We start from the raw sequence: 20,699 nt of genomic DNA on the forward strand, positions 1-20,699 counted from the left end.
ATTGCAGGGGTGCTCTCTGGAGCCCTGAATAAGGTCTCAGTTACTGCACAGATATTGATGTTCTCCATTTTTAGGAGTGCCACGAGAGAGAGCATTTTGAGGTTTAGACTTCTAGCATTGAGTAGCATTACCTTCATATTTTGCATGCTTGTATCTGTTATGGTGGTGGTTTTGTCCTTTGAACCTTGCCTAAAAAAGGCACTATAGGGGTGGCAAGAGCTTTAGCCAATAACCTGAATCCCAGGGGTGACAGGTGCAGACCATCTTTGGCAAAGCATCGTGGTCTGTCGATCATGTCATCCCAGGCAGACAGATACTAGATCCCCTTTGAATGACACCAGAAGCTTAGCCAATTGTTGAAGTCAATCATTTTGTCCTTATACTGTGGTATCATTCTGGGCGAAGCCAGGATGCTACTCAGGGCTAGGGTCATACCTGCCTCTGCCACATGATCCGAGAGCTCTTCCGTGTCTCTTTTCATGCAGTCCAGGGAGGTACGTCTCAAGTCATTCACTCCATCATGGACAATGACAAGGTGGAAAGGGTGGCAGGAGGTAGATTAAGATGCTAAGGCATGAGGGAAAGAAACTGGAAAAGATAAGGGTAAAAGACAGTACTGGAGTTAGGTCGGCTCATGACATATAAAAGTTTTGATGTTACATAAGTGAAGTCTGAGTTCTTTTTTGTATAGGGTGGGTAATGGAGCGTATGTGATTTGGAAGAATAAACTTTATTCCATGCTTGGGATATAGAGGATTTGTACAGCAGTTTACCAATAGTTTTCTTTGGTTGGTAAGTGTCTAGGAGTTGCTGGTTTGAGGAGCAGAGTGTGCGGTAGAGATTATAAGTGAATACTAAGGAGGAGATAGCAGGGCAGGAGGATGCTTTGTGTAGTATGGACTGAATGATTTGAAATTGTGATAGAGGAGTTGTTTGGGAAGTTCCAACCATTGTAGACAGTTGAGTGCAAGGCAATGGTGTGAGTTATAAGGGGAGTTTGTGACAAATCTTGCTATTTTTGTGGTATGTTTGTTGGAGTTTGGCCAGGGTAGTGGACGGAATGTTAGTTAGGACTGGAGCTACACAGAGAAAGGAGGGGAGAAGAGGAGCCTGTGCCAGGGAAAGTCTAGCATTAGAAGTCAAGAATTTTCAGTTGCGGTAAAGCAAACCCAGTTTTTGGTGATTTTTTTTTTTTTTTTTTTTTAATACCTTGAAGAATATGTAAGTTAAATTTAAGTCTGTCGTCAATGATGGCATCTAGAAGCTCTGTGTGGGAGTCAGGTTGTATAGTGGTGGTGTTCTTAAATTAGTATCATCTCAAATATTGCTGCTGGGATACTTGCAGCATGACATCACTTCTTGTCAGCTGCCTATCCCAGGTGAAAACCATTGATTTTAGCATCTACCTGCAAAAACACATAGACCTTAGATCTTCTGGCAAATGGTGGAAGTCATAAAATAATTTACATTCCTCCACATTTAAAGACAATCCAAACAGTAGGGTACACTGTGGATACATCTTTAAGCTGAGTACTCTACAAGATATCTCTTCAGCACACGTCTGTACAAAACCATCTTATATGACATACAATTCTAATACATTTGTAACACAAGCATATAAATCATGCTGATATTCACAAACGACACATAAATATTTACAAAATTCCAGACAGATGTGCTGGCAGTATCTCCATCTGTCACACTTCTATATAAATCATATTAATATTCACAGATGACATATAATTATTTACAAATTTCTAGACAGCTAGGCTGACAATATTTCCTTTTGTGACACCTGTGTTAGTACTACATACTAAATACTAACCTACATCAGCTTAAGCCTTCTCTGGTCCCTCTGACAGATGAAATAATGTCCGATAAGAAGCATTTTTTGCTATCTGTAAAATTAAGGTGGTACTGAGCAAGACTGGACTCTGAAATTTGTAAAAGTGGAATATAAAAACAAAACATTCTAACAGATGGCAGCACAGTCTTGGCATGTGTGTTGTCCAATTTCATTTTTCCTCACTGATGGGTCCTAGGATCCAATCTCTAAGTATAGCCAAAATAGGGGTTAAAAAAGGGTCAATATTATGTTCCACTGCCCAAACTGAGAATCTCCTCCACTTGCTATTATAAACCTTTTTTGTGGAGGCTTCTAAGAAGCAAGAATAATCTCCCAGACCGGGGAAGCTAGCCAGGACTTTCATAGAATCATTGGAAGTGGAGAAACCAAACAAGATAATCATAGGGATCTGAGATTATAGCAATAACCCACGCCTGGGTGTGGACAATGTGGAATTTACCCACTGTTGGCATGGTTTGGTCCTGAGGGCGAAGCCCGAGGGACCAAACAAAGACAACCGTGGGTAAATCCTGCATTACCCACACCCAGAAGTGGGTTATTGCTATTATACTATGACATTATTTAAGAAAAGAAATAATTACTTTTCTTAAATAATGGCATTGTATAATGCCTCTGCTGCCCTTCCGCAGCTGTCTGGTATCCGCGGCAGTTCTGATGTACTGCGCATGCCTACGCAGTACATCAGGGCTGTGGCCAAAAGCAGCGGAGAAAGCAAGATCTCTGTTGCTTTTTACTGTTTCGCTATGTTAAATGGGTTTAACATAGCGAGACAGCTTTAAAATAAGCAACGGAGATGTCCATTGCTTATTTTAAAGCTGTCTCGCTATGTTAGACCCATTTAACATAAGCAACGGAGCTCTTGCTTTCTCCGTGCTTTTAAACCTGTCTCGCTATGTTAAATGGGTTTAACATGGCGAGACAGCTTTAAAATAAAGCGGAGATCTCCATTGCTTATTTTAAAGCTGTCTCGCTATGTTAAACCCATTTAACATAGCGAACAGGTTTAAAAACAACGGAGAAAGTAAGATCTCCGTTGCTTTTTACACTAATCGCTATGTTAAAGGAGTTTAACATAGCGAGACAGCTTTAAAAAAAGCAACGGAGATCTCCATTGCTTTTTTTAAACCTGTGTTTTTTTAAACCTGTGTCGCTATGTTAAACTCTTTTAACATAGCGAGACAGTGTTTTAAGAGACTTATAATAATGGAAAAAGTCCGGGCGACCGGACCTTTTTCCATTAGTATAAGTCGATTTACAACGTGCACGCTGGCCAATCAGCGTGCACGTTTTGGAATATTAATGGGGGGTCATGGTATAATGGGACATATCTGCTCTGACGTATAGGAAATTAGATCCTGTCTGGGATCTAGTATCCATGGAGGATATTTGATGTGAGATCGTAGGAAGGGGAACCACACCTGAGGAATCCAGAAGGGGCTGATGAGGATCAAATCACTCTTCAGCCTACTACCTTTCTGTAGTACTTTTGAAATAAGGGTTATTGGTGGGTAAGCATACAGGAAACCTGGAGGCCAGTTGTGGACTACAGCATCCCAATGTGACTCTCCAGTTGGGGGAGGGGGGATCAGAGCAAAGTACTTGCTGCACTTGTTGTTCAGGGGAGAGGCAAAGAGTTCACAGCAAGGTTGGCCCCATCGGCTGAATATCTGATCCCCAGGAATGTGAGATGCAATGAGAAAGTAGCTTGAAGAGATCACTCATTCCCACTCTCTCATGGCCTCTCTACACAATGGATATGAATGAGGTCCCCTGATTCTTGATGCACCAGACTACTGCCATGTTGTCTATATGTATTGCTATCATTCCCAGAGGAAGGCAGTCATGAAAGGCTTGCAACATCAGGAGAACTGCTCTCATCTCTAGGACATGTATGTGCAATTTGGTCTCCATGGCAGACCACATGCTTTGGACTAATCTCTCCTGATAATGTCCGCTTCCACCCCAACAGGGAAGTGTCCGTGGCTACTGGAGGAGGAAGAAAGCAGGGCCTGCCCAGATATAGGTCATTTGACAGCATCCACCATCGGAGGTGACACTTGCAGATTGGTGTTAGTCTGATAGAAACAGATAGAGGTTGGTATAAGATGGACCCACTGGACCGCCAGAGTCTGCTGTAGCACTCGCATGAAGAACCTTGCTAATGGTACTAGTAGTATAGCCACTGACATGGATCCTAGGGCTCTCAGGACTAAATGTGCCGGTAAAGCAGTCATGTCCAGTAACCCCCGCACTTGCTGTCTTAGAGATACTACACGCTGAAGGAGTAATGTAGCTATCTGTGTGACTGTATTCAGTTGCGTCCCTATGAACTCTATGTTTTGCACAGGGGACAATTTGGACTTTGCTAAGTTTATCATGATTCCCAGCTGGCTAAAGGTTTGCAATAGGTACTGAGTGGCTTGAAAGAAGCGGAAGCCCTGATGGTGCAGATAGGAGCCAATCGTCCAAGTACAGAAAAGTACAGTTTTGTACCTACCATAAATATAGATGTTCGAGTGTTCACACTGCTGCAGATCACACTTGGGTTATCCTGCCGTCAGGCGGTCCTGCAGTCGGCCAGAGTTCCAAAGTCTTTGTCTGGCGTCGGTTGCTGTCGCTTCTTCCCTGACGTCAGTGCGCCAGGGGTATATAATATGCATCCAACGCCATTTTCTTCAGTTTTTCTTGCCCCAGATGTCAGGTGCCCCCACGTGGGTAGGCAATACATATTGCTAATCAAAAATATACATAAAAAATAAAAACAATGCCTTCAGTTACCAGCAAATACACCACAAAGGTTGTATAGGATAGAAGGGTACAGATAAGTCCAGCTAGTTCAGAGGGGATGGAGGGAGGGTAACCTGGACTGCAGCAGTGTGAACACTTGGAACATCTACATTTATGGAAGGTACAAAACTGTACTATGTTCATCGTGTTACACTGCTGCAGTCATCACACTTGGGTTGAATCCCAAAGCTAAGGTTGGGTGGCTGGTCTATAAAGAGTTAGGATTGGCTAAGAGGCCCTGCAGAACTGCAGTGGCAAATCCTGCTCTGGATTTAGAGTAAAGAGGCAGGTGGTAATGCTTGGTGAAGGTGTGCACTGAACTCCAAGTTGTAGCCTCCAAAATTTCCTTGGTAGGTACCCCTCTGAGAAAGGCTGTTGAAGTGGCTGTTGCCCTGGTGGAATGAGGCCTAATGTTATTAGGGACTGGTTTTCCATGCTGTGTGTAGCAGTACCGAATACAGTGTCCTATCCATTTGGGTATAGTCTGCTTTGAGATAGCCTTGCCTTGTGATCCTGCAGCATATGCTACAAACAGTTGATCAGTTTTCCCTGAAAGCTTTTGTTTGGTCCAAGTAGAAGCGTAGCTGCATGTGTATGTCCAAAGTATGCAGAAGTTTCTCCCCTTTATTTTGGGGGTTTGGATAAAAAGTAGACAAATGGATGGTTTGGTTAAGAGCCACACTAGATACCACACCTTTGGCATGAAGGTAGGGTTTGTCCTTAAAGATACCCTGTCCTGATGAAAAATTATAAAAGGCTCCACTGCCATTAATGCCTGTAGCTCTGAAACTCTTCGTGCTGAAGTTAGTGCCAGGAACAGAGCTGTTTTCCATGAGAAAAATTTTAGATCAGCTGTATTGGCTGGCTCAAAAGGTGGTAGGGTCAGTTTTTCCAAAATGAAATTGAGGTCCCAAGTTGGTGTTGGTACTCTCCGGGGCGGTCTTATGTTTTTAGCCCCTCTGAGGTACTGCTTTAGCAAGGGATGAGAGAATAAAGGAGGATCCGTGTTTTAATGTGCAAAAATGACAGAGGCGTGGATCTTAATTGATGAAAAGGATAGGCCTCTGTCCAGCATCTCAGTTAAGTATTGTAAAATCTGAGGAATGTTTGGAACAAGAGGGTCAAGGCTGTGAGCCTGGTTCCAGGCGCAAAATCTCTTCCATTTTTCTGAGTAAGCTTTCCTGGTGCTAGGCCTCCTGGCCTCGAAAATGACATCCATAACAGCTTTAGAGAGAGGTGTTGCCTCTTTGACTAAAGTATCTGCGCCATGCAGCCAGGTTTAGGGTTTTGAGCTGACCGTGCAGGATCTGATTGTTTTGTTGAGTCAGAAGGTGTGGAATTTGGAGCAAAATCCATGGTGGGCCCTGAGCCAAGTTCCTTAAGATAGGGTACCAGTGCTGGCGTGGCCAGTCTGGAGCAATCAGGATCATCTGTGGTTTTTCTTGTCTGGCTTTTAGGAGTACCTTTGAAAGGAGAGGCAGTGGTGGGAAGGCATAGACTTTTAGGTTTTTCCAGCTGAACAGAAGAGCATCCACTTTCCATGCTTGTTTGTGATAAGTCCTTGTGCAGAATTTTTGTAGTTGGCAATTCAGAGGGGAGGCAAAAAGATCTATATCTGGGCATCCCTATTTTTGTGTTATCATGCTGAAGATTTGTGGATTCAATTTCCATTTGTGAGGGTCCATGATATTTCTGCTTAGGTCGTCTGCCAGAGTATTTTTCTTTCCTGGCAGGAATTGTGCTTGCAGGTGAACTTGGTACGTTAGAGCTGTGTTCCACAAGGTCATGGCTTGCCTGCATAGGGGATAAGAATGTGTGCCCCTTGTTTATGTACCACATTACTGTGGTGTTGTCTGTATTTAGTAATAGTTGTCCTGGATGTAGAAGGTCCTTGAAAACTGTTAGGGCATTTTGAAAAGCCAACATCTCTTTCTGATTGATGTGAAGATGCATCTGGTCTGTGGTCCACTTGCCCTGAATGCATTTTCCTGCCATGTGTGCTCCCTAGGCGTAATCCGAAGCATCTGTTGTTAGAGTTTGCCTGGCTGTGGGTTGGGTAAAAGGCTGACCCTTGTTTAGGTGACATGCCTGTGCCCACCATCGAAACTCCTGTTGTAGGCAGGGAATCATTGGGATCACTGCTTCTAGACTGTGAGAATGCTGAGTCCAAACACTTTTTAGGTACCATTGTAATTTCCTCATATGCAGTCTGGCATATGGTATTAGTAGTATGCAGGATGCCATGAATCTCAGGGCCTGCAGAATTTTTCTTGCAGGGAGATGGGACGTTTTTGCCAGTAGTTGAAAATATTGAGTTAGTTGCACTTGTTTGTCTGGCGTGAGGCAAGCCATCTGGGCTGTTGTATTTAAGCTGTCACCCAGGAATGTAATCTGTTGGGAGGGCACTAGTTTTGACTTCTTTTCATTTACTGTGTACCCTAGAGAAATTAGCAACTTTTTCACAAACGCCAGATGCTGTAGAAGAATGTCCTTTGTCTCTGCTTGAATGAGGCAGTCATCCAGGTATGGATATATTTGAATTCCTTTTTGCCTGCAAAATGCAATTACTGGTGCCAGGCACTTTGTGAAGACCCTGGGCGCAGTAGATAAGCCAAAGGGCAGTGCAGAGAATTGGTAGTGCACTGTACCAGCTTTGAAACTGAGGTATCTTCTGCAATTTTGTCTGATAGGGACATGCAGGTATGCCTCAAGCCAAGCCTTCTTGCCCAGCATGGGTAGAAGCTGTTGTAATGTCAACATTTTGAATTTCGGAATATCCAGGTAAGTATTCAGAATTGAAAGGTCCAGTATAGGCCTCCAGGCTTTGTCCTTTCTGGGCACCAGGAAGAGTCTTGAGTAAAATCCTTGTCCTTGTTCCTGTTATGGTACTTTTATTTGTGCCTCTGCCCATTGATTTTGTGGCAGGTCTGGCATTCCTTTTAGCTTTGGTAAAGTATGAAAGTGGAATCTGTAACCTTGAGACACAATATTCAGGACCCATTTGTCTTGGGTGATCGTTTGCCAGTTTTGAGAAAAAAGTGCTAGTTTTCCCCCTAAGGGGGCTTCCAAAAGGGAGGTGCTTGGCATACGCAAAGGAAAATTATTGTGACTGTTTCCTGTAAGGTTGAGACTTCTCCTCACCTACTTTTGGGGTTGAGGTGCCCCACTGTCGTTGTCTGTTTGAGCCTTGGGGCTGAGATCTGCCTCTTGGGCATCTGTATCTGCCTCTCTGTGGCCTGTCTGACACTGGAAAGGACCAATTTTTTGTTGGCCAATTTCTGCTAAACCGAGGTGGCTGTACCTGTAAGAAATCCTTGACTGTTTGCATAGATTTAGCTTTATCCTCCATTTTCTTTAACACCTCTTCTGCCTTAACACCAAACAAGGTATCATGCTGTAAAGGAGCATCCAATAACTTTGCCTTAACATGATCAGGTAAACTCTTGTCTTTTAACCAAGCATGTCTTCGAATAACAGAACCTAACTGCGGCTCTACAAGTGGCCTCTAAAGAATCAAAACCACATTGCAGAGTATGTTTTCCCACCTGTTCAACTGCATGCAATAAATCCTGCATTTCTTTACAATCAGGAGCTTCTGAGCTAGCAAGCATTTTCTGTTTTAACTGAGCCATTAAATATTGTTGGTACTTAAGCATGTGAAACTGGCAATTTAAAGCTCTTACTGCTAAAGTTGCAGACGTGTATACTTTCTTCCCCCATCTATCCAAAGCTCTGGAATCTCTGTCAGAGAGTACTGGATTTTTTGCAATGGAAGCCTTAACCCCTTTTGGACCCTGGGAAATAGTTTCTGGATCAGCAGAAGGGTTTTGTAAAGAAACCTGTGAGCCAGGGACTCTATAATACCTATCTGGCTTGGCTGGAGCAGGGGGCAAAGAGTCAGGAGATAAGCTGGATTCAGGGAACACATAATCCACAATGTCTAGCACAGGTGGAATAGCCAGGGGCCTGTGCTGAGGCAATAAGAAGAAATCCCTGAGCCTTTTCTTGGATTCTGAGTAATCCTGACTTTCCCAATGGAAATGTTCCCAACAAACCAAACACATAAACACACAAAAACATACTCGGAAGCTCTAAATAAAAATCTGCCTAAGCAGCAGAGACCTCCAAAGCAGACACCCAAGCAACCGCTACCCCAAAACAAAACACGTGCAACACAATAACTCACAAAGCCAGTGTGCCGAACAGTCACAGCCCTTAAGGCTAAACAACACACCTGATACACTTTTAATAGGTGACTCTATCGTCAGGCACACTGACGTCCCGCTCACCAGGCTGAACAAGGAGAGGGTCACGGTGAGCTGCCTGTCGGGCGCTAGGATCCGCCACATAACACAAGCACTCAAGTCACTCCAAGGCAAGTACAAATATGACTCAGTCATTGTCCATGCTGGTGTGAATGACCTGAGACGTACCTCCCTGGACTACATGAAAAGAGACGTAGAGGAGCTCTCTGAGCATGTAGCCCAGGCCGGTATGACCCTGACCTTGAGTAGCATATTACCCTCACCAAGAATGATGCCACAATATGAAGACAAGATGATCAATTTCAACAATTGGCTTAAGTGTTGGTGTCATTCAAAGGGGATCCAATGCCTGTCAGCCTGGGATGACATGCTCAACAAGCCACGATGCTTCGCTAGGGACGGCTTGCACCTGTCACCCCTGGGCTTTCGGATATTGGAAAAGGCTCTTGCTACCCCTATAGTGCCTTTTTAGGCAAGGCTCAAAGACAAACCCACCTCCATAGGTATCACAAGGGATAAGAAACTAAGAGTAATGCTACTCAACGCCAGAAGTCTAAACCTCAAGATGCACGCACTCGAAACTCTCCTTAGCATGGAGAACATCGATATCTGTGCAGTAACAGAAACCTGGTTCAAGGCTCCCGAGAGCACCCCAGCACTACCAGGTTATACCTCATACCATACTTTTCGGCCCCAAAACTTGGACCGAACCACAAAAGGAGGAGGAGTATCAATATTCGTCAAAGATACCCACACCTCCAGGTTGGTGGCACAGCACGAAGCATCAGAGACTATCCATGTGCAGCTGACTGTGGGTAAAACTGCCTTCCAGTTTATAGCCTGCTACAGACCACCCTCCCAAACACAGGAACGCCACTTGGCCTTCCTGAGAATACTGGAAAATATGAAGGTCTCTCCAAACACCATTATATTGGGCGACTTCAACTACCCAAACATAGACTGGAAGCATTACTCTAGCTCCAACACCCTAGCCCAAAGGTTCCTAGAATTTATAAACTCAAATGCTATGAAACAACTTGTTACCACTCCCACAAGAGGGGAAAACAAACTGGACCTGATCATCACCAACATGGGGACACTATGCTCCAGACCAGAAGTATATCCCTCACTGGTAAGATCAGACCATAAACTAATCTCACTGGATATTCACATCCCGACCCCACCCCCTGCCCAGAAAACCACAGTGAAAAACTTCTCTAAAGCAAATTTCACACGCCTCAAAACCGAGGCGAAATCCTTCAAAGCCCCCGGGCCTGTGGAAAATACGGCCCAGACCGCATAATCCTTTATAAACGCATTCTATGAACACCTTCAGGAATGCATGGATCATGCAATCCCAAATAAAACCAAGACCCAATCCTCCAAAGGCAGACGTCCTGTCTGGTGGACCCCAGCCATAAACAAAATCCCTAAAAGGGAAGGCATCTCTGATCAGTATTAGCAAAAAACTACGGGCACTCATAAAATCGTCTAAGGCCAGCTTCGAGAGAAAAATTGCACAGGACACTAAGGATAATCACAAGGCTTTCTTTAGTTATGTTAGGAACCTGGGTGGGAATTCCCAGATATGCTCAGAATTAGTCCAAAATGACAAAAAATACACCGAGCCCACAGACATTGCCAACATCCTAGCTGACAGGTTCAGTGCAAACTTCTCCCTCTCCCCACCAAAGGGCAAATATCTATCCCAACAGAGTGCTGCCCCCCTGACATCTCAGATGCTCAGGTAAGAGCCGCCCTCTCCAAAGCAAAAAACACAGCATCAATGGGACCAGATGGTGTCCCGGGCTGCGTCCTACATGAACTCCAAGAAGAGCTAAACCCAAACATAAAACTACTGTTCAATCTTAGCCTTACTACAGGATATGTACCCAAAGAGTGGCGTACAGCAACAGTGGTCCCTCAACGGATCCTGGAAACTATCGCCCCATAAGCCTGACTAGCTTGGTCTGCAAAGCTATGGAAAGGATCATCATGGACCTCAAAGATATTGGGGACCTACAGACACTGGATCCTACCCAGTTTGGCTTTGTTAAGGGCAGATCCTGCCTCTTAAACCTGGTTGATTTCTTTGAAACAGTCACCAAGGCCATTGACGAGGGGAAGGTGGTCCACACAGCCTACCTGGACCTCGCAAAAGCCTTCGATACAATACCCCACTCGGGCATTATAGATAAGCTCACCAGCTTAAATATAAACCCCTATGTCACTAGATGGGTTGCAAACTGGCTCAAGGACAGAACCCACATAGTTAGAATTGCTGGAGCCATGTCAGACTCCAAACCAGTTACAAGTGGCGTCCCACAAGGCTCAGTCCTGGGACCTCTCTTGTTCGGTATATACTTCTCGGCAGTACAGGCCAACACAGAAGGACTGTGGCTGACCAAGTTCGCAGATGACTGCAAACTGGGTGCCATAATCAACTCTCCAGCCGACACAAGCATCCTCCAAAAGGGCCTCATAGAAACAGACAACTGGTGCTAGAGCCATGGCCTCAAGCTAAACGCCAAAAAGTGTATAGTCATCCCCTTTGGCAAAAACAAAGTGCCCACAAATTACCACATAGGTGGTAATCCATTAAGTACAGAAGAAGTCATTAGGGACCTGGGGACCCAAGTTGATAGCAATCTCTCATTTGACAACCACGTGGCCAAAGTGGTTAGAAAAACATTTTATATAGCCCACCTAATCATGAAGGGATTCACATCTAGATCAGGGGAGGTCATCGTGCCTCTTTACTCATCCCTCATCAGGCCCATAATTGAGTACAATGCCTTTTGGGATGTACCTTACCAGACACCTGCAGCAACTGGAAAGACCCCAAAAGTACCTCACCAAGAGGATCAAAGGGCTCAAACAGATGCCATATGCTGCCGGTTAAAGAAACTCCAGCTCTACTCAGTGGCATACCGCCTGCTCAGAGGCGATCTGTGCCTGGCGTATAAAGCCATGTCCAACCCAGAATTAATGGACATGCTGCACCTCAGAAAATCCAAATCCCATCGAGCTACGCGCTTGAGAGACTTGAACCTCAGCACTGAAATAAATAGGACATGCTGGAGGGACAGATTCATAACCCAGAGGCTCCCTTCACTCTGGAATAAAATCCCAGTCCAGGTTAGGCAGAGTCCCACATTGACTCTCTTCAAGAGGAATCTTGATGAGTGGATGGGAGATCGTAGGTTTACCCTGGCTATCACTTCTGTGTCACTGTTAGACAGAGGCACAGTATACTAACCTCAAAAAACGCATAGCAAAATTAATTTAAAATGGGTGGCGAAAGCCAAACACACTCTGGCTAGGCTTATAAATGCCCTAGGGCAGATAGCCTAGTATGAACCTATGAACCTATGGTATGTAAAGTTTCCCCAAAAGAATAATCCTCAGGAGGAGAGGCTGAAGAGATAGATTCCTCAGCATCAGAGTCCTCATAGGGGGGTAAAGAGTATCCCTGGTCTGAAGAGGAATCAGAGGAAATGGAAACCTGATCAGAGGAGTCACAGTCTGTATCCTGCCTAGGCCTATTCTCAGGAGGGGGATGGGAACCCCTGATTAGAGTAATGAGGTCTTCGGCCATTTTAAGCATCTGTTTCTTAGGCATGGAGGACTGTCCAGGAGAATGCTGTACTTGTTTCTTTGTCTTTAATGGTACCTTTGTCTTGGCTGTTGTTTTAATGGTTAAGTTGTGAAGGTCTGAAAACACCCTCAGAAGCCGATGCCTGCTCAGCATCTCCGGACCCATCTGAGGGATTAGTTTCTGTAGGCCCAATACCTTGAGTTTCCAGAGGCCTAGATGTCTCCACGTGGGAGTCGGAAGTGGCCTGTGGCTCTGAGGTAGCGGGTGTCAGGGGCTGCGAGAGCGCCTCACTGAGAACCAGCGAACGGCCTAGAAGAGGTTTCCTCGTCCGTTTTGGACCTCGGATGCCTGTCTTTATCCTTGTCTTTGCGTTTTTTCGGTATTGAGGTCGTCGGCTGATCCGACAGCATGGTATAATTGAACCTTCGGCCATAGTAGTGTAAAGCAAAATCAAAACGTCTTTTTATAGTGCGTTTGTTGAATCTAGCACAAAACCAACAACTAGTGACGTCGTGATCAGGGCCTAGGCATGGAATACAGTAAGAGTGGAAGTCCTTATGAGGTATTTGCTTCCCACAAGAAATACAATTATTAACTTTTTCTGACATTGGTCTGAGGCAAGAAAAAGGTTTCCCCAACGGGGTACTTAGTTTTATTGAAGACTTCGGATCTGAAATTCGACTTTGAAAATCTCAGTAGTCGGCAGACTGGCACTTGCGAACTGCTTCTGCTTCGGGCACCGCGCGGCAAGAAAGACTGGAGAAAATGGCGTCGGATGCACATTATATAGCCCTGGCGCACTGACGTCAGGGAAGAAGCGACAGCAACCGACGTCAGACCAAGACTTTGGAACACTGGCCGACTGCGGGACCGCCTGACGGCAGGATAACCCAAGTGTGATGACTGCAGCAGTGTAACACGATGAACATCATTTGGAATCCTCGCAGTCTCAAGTGAGCTGCCACCACTGACATGCATTTGGTAAACACCCAGGGGGTTGGTGGCAAGTCCAATTGGCAGTGCTCTGAACTGGTAATGACTGGCTCTTAGCTGGAAGCACAAATGTCTCCTGGAGTGCCTGTTTATCTTAATATGGTAGCATGCATCTTGGAGATCTATGAAGCACATCTAATTGTCCTTCCGCAGCAGCAGCAGTATGGACAAACTAACCATGTGGAACTTTGACTTCTTGATAAATAGGTTCACATTCCCTAGAGCTAAGATCGCTCGCAGATCCCCATCTTTTTTGGTACCAAAAAGAAGCATGAATAGGTTCTGCATCCTTGTTGTTTGGTCAGAACCTCCTGGGTGGCTTTATTTGCTAGAAGTTTCTGAACGTCTAGGATGACATTCTCTTTCTGACTGGGTGGCACATCAGAGAAATTCCTCCTGGGGCTTGGTGATGGAAGGGAAAAGGGAATACAGTAATCTCTGGAAATAATGTTTAGCAGCCAAGTGTTGCATGTTAAGTTTGTCCATGCATCTAGGTGCAATACAAATCTGTCACGGACTGCCTCCAGAGTAGGACAGTTGAGCAACGTTTCAGGAGTGCTGATAGGGTCTGTCAAAGAAAGGTTCTCTGAAGCCCTGATTCTGTGGATCCCCCCTTTGCCTCTAGGGCGGCGTCTGACATTGAATCTTCTTCCTCTGCCAATGAAAGAAGGATCTTCCTAGGATTCTGGGAAAGAACCTTGGGATTTTCATTACCACATCTTCTCACTCCATTGGTTCCTGGAAAAGGACTGTTGGGGGAAGAAAACTTGATCCCTAAAGCAGACAAGGTCTTTTCCTCCTGCTCACTGTGGGTAAGGGTTTCTTTGACTGATGGCTCAAAAACAGAAGAACCATCAAGGGGGGCAGTGATGAAAGACCTTAAAGAGTTCCACAAACCCACAAAGCCTTATCCAAGCATATCTTCTGAGGGATATTAAGTCTGTATACTGGTGGGGTCAGCCAGGATGTAGATGGGACCGTCCCGAAGACCTCCAGGAAGACTGACTCCTCATAAGAAGGGGGTTGGGATGACCATCCACTCTTCTGGTTCAGGATCTCTAAAATATCCAAGAAGGAGATACTGTCAGGTGGAGATTAGGGGGACCCTTCTCCCTCATCGAACTCTATATCTTCGGTCAATAACTCCAAAAGGGAGTCCAACTGATTCCTCTTGCACTGTTTGTTCCGATGAACCTCCCCTTGGGATGTTCATGGGAGGAATTGGAGGAGAGGTGAACCTTCTGTGGGGATGGGCCTGGAGGCTCTCCTGGAGGGCCTAACTATGAACAGAATGAATGAGCCCAAAACGAAGATCAGCCAATGATAGGGTAGGATCTTTGGGGGGGGGGCGCATCTTGAATCCTGGAGAAAGTCCTTTCTGCCACCCAAAAGGCAGACGCACCCTGAGAAACTCTACCCCTCCCCCCCCCGGTGCCAAACCCTCCAAAGGAGAAAAGGCAGAGTTAACCCTGGAGATGGTCCTCCTGGATATCACCGGACCTGAACTGTCTTGGACCGAAGCCCTGAGGGGATGAGACAGGTATGACAAGACCACAGCCAAGGTCAACCCAGTGGAGTTGGCACAGACATTTTGGGTCCGGGACCCACTCTACTCTGAAGACATCAGAGCAGAACTGGTATGGGACACTGAAGGAGTCAAGGAAAGGTATATCATCGGCTCCGAAAATGGCTGTCTGGTAGTCCGGATCCTGGAGTTCTGAAGTGACTGGTCAGATCAGAAAAGGAATTTGCGCTTTGGGAGTTGGAGCTCTCATGGATCCAGGAAGGGAGAATCCCCAACTGTTTCTGAGCCTTGATGAAACTCCGCATCATCCTGTCCATATCTGCATAGGATCTAGAGGAGGCTGAGGAGTGGATAAATTTTGCTGGAGACTGACTGGTCTGAGCCATCGGAGCCGGGGATGGTGATTTGCTTCGAACTGGTGTACATATCCGAGACATCTGATTCAAAGGAGGACTTGATCAGAGACGGTGAACTGCATATGCGTATTATGACCGATGGATCCAAAGGGGCACTTGGACCTGATGAATTAGGGTCTGATAATATTCGGATCTGAGGAATAATCTTGGTCAGTCCCGGTTCCATCGGATCTGAGGAACCTTTAGGATTTGATGAGGGCCAGAAGACTATAGTATCTGAGGCAACTGGATCCAACAGTTCTGGACTTTTCTTTGGTACAAAGGACACCCAGGGATTCCAAGGGAATACGCCTCCACCTCATTGGAAGGAGGTTTCACAGGGGTTCGAGTCCCAGAAGCTGGCAACAGATCCTTCAAAATAAGCTTGTTTCTATGATCTGAAAGGGCGCGAGGGTTAAAGGCCACACAAATATTACAATCGGCCTCTAAGTGCCCTGGCCCAAGACAACAGATGCACCTCTTGCAGGCATCCAAATTTAGAAATCTGTGCCCATAAGAGATGAGATGCATCTTTTAAACCCTACTGGTTTCTCATTCATGACTCTGAAACATGTAGAGAATCATACACTTACACACACAACTCTCTTACACTAAAAAGCTACCTAAAAAAGAAAATATACTTGGAAAGTTTTTTTTTATTTTTTTTTTAAGTAAGAAGAAAGAAGAAAAGGACCAATGGACAGCTTACAGAGTAAGAAAGTGTGTGTGTGTGGGGGGGTGAAACCCAAACGCCTGCGAACAAACTAACCTATTAACTAACAAACTAAATGACACAGAGGGAGGTTTAGACAAGATAGGAAGGATCTAATAGCAATTCAGAGAAGCTGGACCACAAAAAGTTGACCAAAAAATGGAAACAAAGTACTTATCTGCTCGAGGCAACGGAATCTCTGTGTTGGAAAGTGGCAAATGAGATCTGAGGAGTTAAGGGAAAAGTAAGGAATTATGGGAGAGGGAGGAGCTTGAGGCTTGGAACATTAGTCTTGTGATGGGGTGAGTTGGATCAGAGATTGGATCCTAGGACCCATCAGTGAGGAAAAATGAAATGGACATCAGTTCAAATACTTCTCACTCAAAGATCTATTGTTAAGGTGAGGCCTTCACTAAGCTATCTTACTCAGAAAAGTATTCCATTCATTATTTGTATATTTCTTACCTCTTATCAGTAGTACTCAAAAAAGTGAGGACATTTTAGTTATTCAAGGTGTAATTCTCCATACAATCATTCAGGCACAGAACATCTGGATGTAGAATCCTGCCCTGTTGCTAATAGAGCAGAGTTGGATTCAAAGGCATAAATATTCTATGGCAGTTCTAAAATCTTCGGCCAGAAAAGGCATCTAAACACGACTCTGTTAATTAAGAGCTATTAAAGTTGTTTGTTCTATCCTGTCTAGTCTTTAAAAAGTACAGTGTTGTACCTACCATAAATGTAGATGTCCGATAGGTATGCATCTGCAGTCATAACATATGGGTTGTCCTGCCTCAGGCAGCCCTTCGGTCGGCCGGATTCCAAAGTCTGGGTCTGGCCTCGGCTGATGTCGCACTTCACCCGACGTCATAGCTCCTGGGGTATAAAGGCATCAGCCGACGCCATTTTCCTCAGTGTTTCTTGCCCCAGATGCCAGGTGCCCTTCTAGGAAGGCTAAATTTGTATAAAAGTAGAAATTTCCAAACAGTAGAAAACAAAAAGTATATATACATATATACATACAAACAAATACACCATAATAGATTCCCCCAGCTAGCTAAGAGAGGGGTAAGTACCCTAGGAATACCACAGAGGGGAAGGAGGGTGGGTAATCCTGACTGCAGATGCATACCTATCGGACATCTACATTTATGGTAGGTACAAAACTGTACTATGTCCTTCAAGGATGCATCTGCAGTCATAACATATGGGTAGAATACCATAGCCAAACTGGGGGAGGAGGCACTAAGATAATGATGGTGTAGTTAAGATCCCTTGTAAAACTGCAGTTGCAAAACCTGCTCGGGATCTGGAGTATAAAGGAAGATTGTAATGCTTGGCAAATGTATGCACGGAGCTCCAAGTAGCAGCTTTTAAAATGTCTTTGTTAGCCACTCCTTGTAGGAAAGCTGTAGTGGTGGCTGTAGCTCTTGTGGAGTGAGGCCTGATATTTTCAGGAGTTGTCTTTCCATGAAAAGAGTAGCAGAATCGAATGCAATTTCCTATCCATTTTGAAATTGTCTGTTTTGAAATTGCTTTTCCTTGCACTCCTGTTGCATATGCTACCAGAAGCTGGTCAGTTTTCCTGCTGGTCTTAGTTCTGTCCAGATAGTAGCGCAGTTGTCTGTGTACATCCAAGGTGTGTAGTAGTTTTTCCCCCCTGTTCTGTGGGTTACGGAAGAATGTAGGTAAATGAATAGCTTGGTTCAAGGATACCCTGGATACCACCTTTGGCATGAAAGTAGGATTGGTTCTCAGAGACACTCTGTCCTGGTGAAAGATAAGGAAAGGCTGTACCGCCATTAATGCCTGTAACTCGGACACCCTTCTTGCTGAAGTGATTGCTAGCAGGAAGGCAGTTTTCCAAGATAAGAACTGTAAGTCTGCTGTTGCTGCTGGTTCATAAGGGGGAAGTGTTAATTTTTCCAGCACAAAATTGAGATCCCATGCAGGCAGAGGTGGTTTCCTTGGAGGTTTTACATTTTTGATCCCTCTCAAAAATTGTCTGAGGAGAGGGTGAGAGAAGACAGGAGGATCCATGTTTTACTCTGCTGAAATTGCTGAAGCATGAATCTTAATGGAAGAATAGGACAGGCCATTGTGGAACAGTTCTGCTAAGTATTCTAGGATGTGTGCTAGGTTTGCCAGTGTGACATTTGTTCCCTTTGATGCACTCCAAATGAGGAATCTCTTCCATTTGGCTGAATATGTTTTCCTTGTGGAGGGTCTGCGAGCCTCCAGGATAATGTCCTTGACTCTCTGAGATAAAACAGGTTTGTTTTGTTTTATGCAATTTTCCAGGCAGTTAGCTGCAGTGTTTTCAAGTTTGGATGCAGGGTCTTGTAGTTGTTCTGCGTTAGAAGTAAAGGCCATGGAGGTAGAGGCCATGAGTTCGTCCGAGACATGCTTCTCAGTAGCGGGTACCAGTGCTGCCTTGGCCAGTCTGGAGCTATCAGAATTACCTTTGGCTGTTCCTCCCTGATCTTCAGTAGAACTTTGTACATCAATGGGAGAGGTGGAAAGGCATAAACTGTCAGGTCCTTCCAGCTGAAAGAAAGGGAGTCCACCCTCCAGGCTTGTGGGTGGTATTCTCTTGAGCAGAATTTCTTCAGTTGGTGGTTGAGTGGGGAGGCGAACAGGTCTATCTCTGGCATTCCCCATTTCTTTGTTATGGCTTTGAAAATGTCTGGATGCAGCATCCATTCGTGAGCATCCGTGGTAGTTCTGCTTAAGCTGTCTGCTAGTGAATTTTCTTTTCCTGGTACGAATCTGGCCTGCAGTTGAATGTTGAGATTCAGGCCTAGGTTCCACAGGTCCATTGCCATCCGGCATAGAGGGTAGGAATGTGTGCCTCCCTGTTTGTTGATGTACCACATGACTGTGGTATTGTCCGTCCTTATCAGCAGGTGTCCTTGCTGGAGGAATGATTTGAATGCCTCGATTGCATGCTTCACTGCCAGCATTTCCTTTAGATTTATGTGTAGATTCAGCTGGTCTTGGGACCATAGGCCTTGGATACACTTGTCTTCCATGTGTGCCCCCCAGCCTAGGTCTGAGGCATCCGTGATGATGGTCTGCCTTGGTTGTGGTTTGTGGAAAGGCAATTCTCTGTTGGTCTGGCAGGCCTGAGCCCACCACAGGAATTCTTTTTTCAGGCATGGAATGACTGGTATCAGGGTTTCTAGACTGTGTCTGTGTTGAGACCATACATTCCTTAGGTACCATTGTAATTTTCTCATATGCAGCTTGGCATGTGGGATCAAGATTATGCAGGATGCCATGTAACCCAGGGCCTGCAGGACTCTCCTTGCAGTAAGCTGAGTTTGTCTTGTCAATGCCATGAAGTAGACTGGTAGTTGCTTTTGTTTTTCTTCTGTTGTGAGAAAAGCCATCTGATTTATTGTGTCCAGTTCTGCACCCAAAAATGTTATCCTTTGGGATGGCACTAGTCTTGACTTTTGTATGTTGACTGTGTATCCCAAGGCTTGCAGCAGTTGTATGACATAGGCCAAATCCTTTATTATTTTTGTCTTGTTGTCCGCTTGTATTAGGCAGTCGTCCAGGTATGGGTAGATTTGAATTCCCTGAAGCCTGCAATGTGCAATTACTGTTGCCAGGCATTTCGAGAATACTCTGGGAGCAGTAGATAAGCCAAAGGGCAATGCTGAGAAATGATAATGCTCTGATCCTGCAAGAAATCTGAGGTGTCTTCTGCAATCTGGTCGTATAGGGACGTGCAGGTATGCCTCCTTGAGATCTAGAGTCACCAGCCAAGACTCCTTGCCCAACATGGGAAGAAGTTGCTGTAGGGTCAGCATCTTGACTTTTGGTACAATGAGATATGTGTTCAGTGCGGACAAGTCGAGAATAGGCCTCCATTGATTTTCTTTTCTTGGTACCAGGAATAGTCTGGAGTAAAATCCTTGGCCTTGTTCCATAGATGGTACCTTTTCTATTGCTCTCATCCTTAGTAAGTTGATGATTTGTTTTATAGCCTCTGATTTCTGGCTTGGTGGAAGGTTTGGCATTCCTCTCTTTTTTGGTAAAGTGTGGAAGTGAAACCTGTAGCCTTTGTCTATTGTTTGCAAAGTCCATTTGTCTGCTGTAATGCAATGCCAGCTTTCTGAAAATAAAGCTAGCTTTCCGCCCAAGGGTGCTTCCAGTTGTTCCCTGGTAGGCGGAATCAGAGCCAAGTCATTGTGTCTGTCCTGTGGAAGTGGTTGCAGTCGCAGCTGTGGCGGCACTCCTCTGGTTGGCAGGTTGCCACTGACGACCCCTGTAGGCACCCCTTGATTGACCTCTGCCTCTTGGGCGTCTATTTCTGCCTCTCTGTGCTCTGGAGGTGTCTGGAAAGGACCAATTCTTTGAAGGCCAATTTCTGCTGAACCTCGGAGGTTGGACCTGCAGAAATTCCTTGACTGTTTGGACAGATTTTGCTTTTTCTTCCACTTTCTTTAGAACCTCCTGTGCAGGGGAGCCAAATAAACTTTGCTTCTCCATAGGGGCATCTAGGAGTTTAGACTTAACATGGTCTGGCAAGGATTGCTCTTTTAGCCA

General features: G+C 45.1%; 1 protein-coding gene across 2 annotated transcripts in view; it reads right to left on the reverse strand.

Annotated features, from left to right (window-relative positions):
- MRPS35 (mitochondrial ribosomal protein S35) overlaps positions 1-20,699 on the reverse strand; it is a 556,289-nt gene that overhangs the window by 237,865 nt on the left and 297,725 nt on the right. The gene's annotated exons all lie outside the window — the stretch shown is intronic.

Source organism: Protopterus annectens, chromosome 9.part0 (genome assembly GCF_019279795.1).
Source record: "Protopterus annectens isolate FY-2018-M chromosome 9.part0, PAN1.0, whole genome shotgun sequence".
NCBI lineage: Eukaryota > Metazoa > Chordata > Ceratodontiformes > Protopteridae > Protopterus > Protopterus annectens.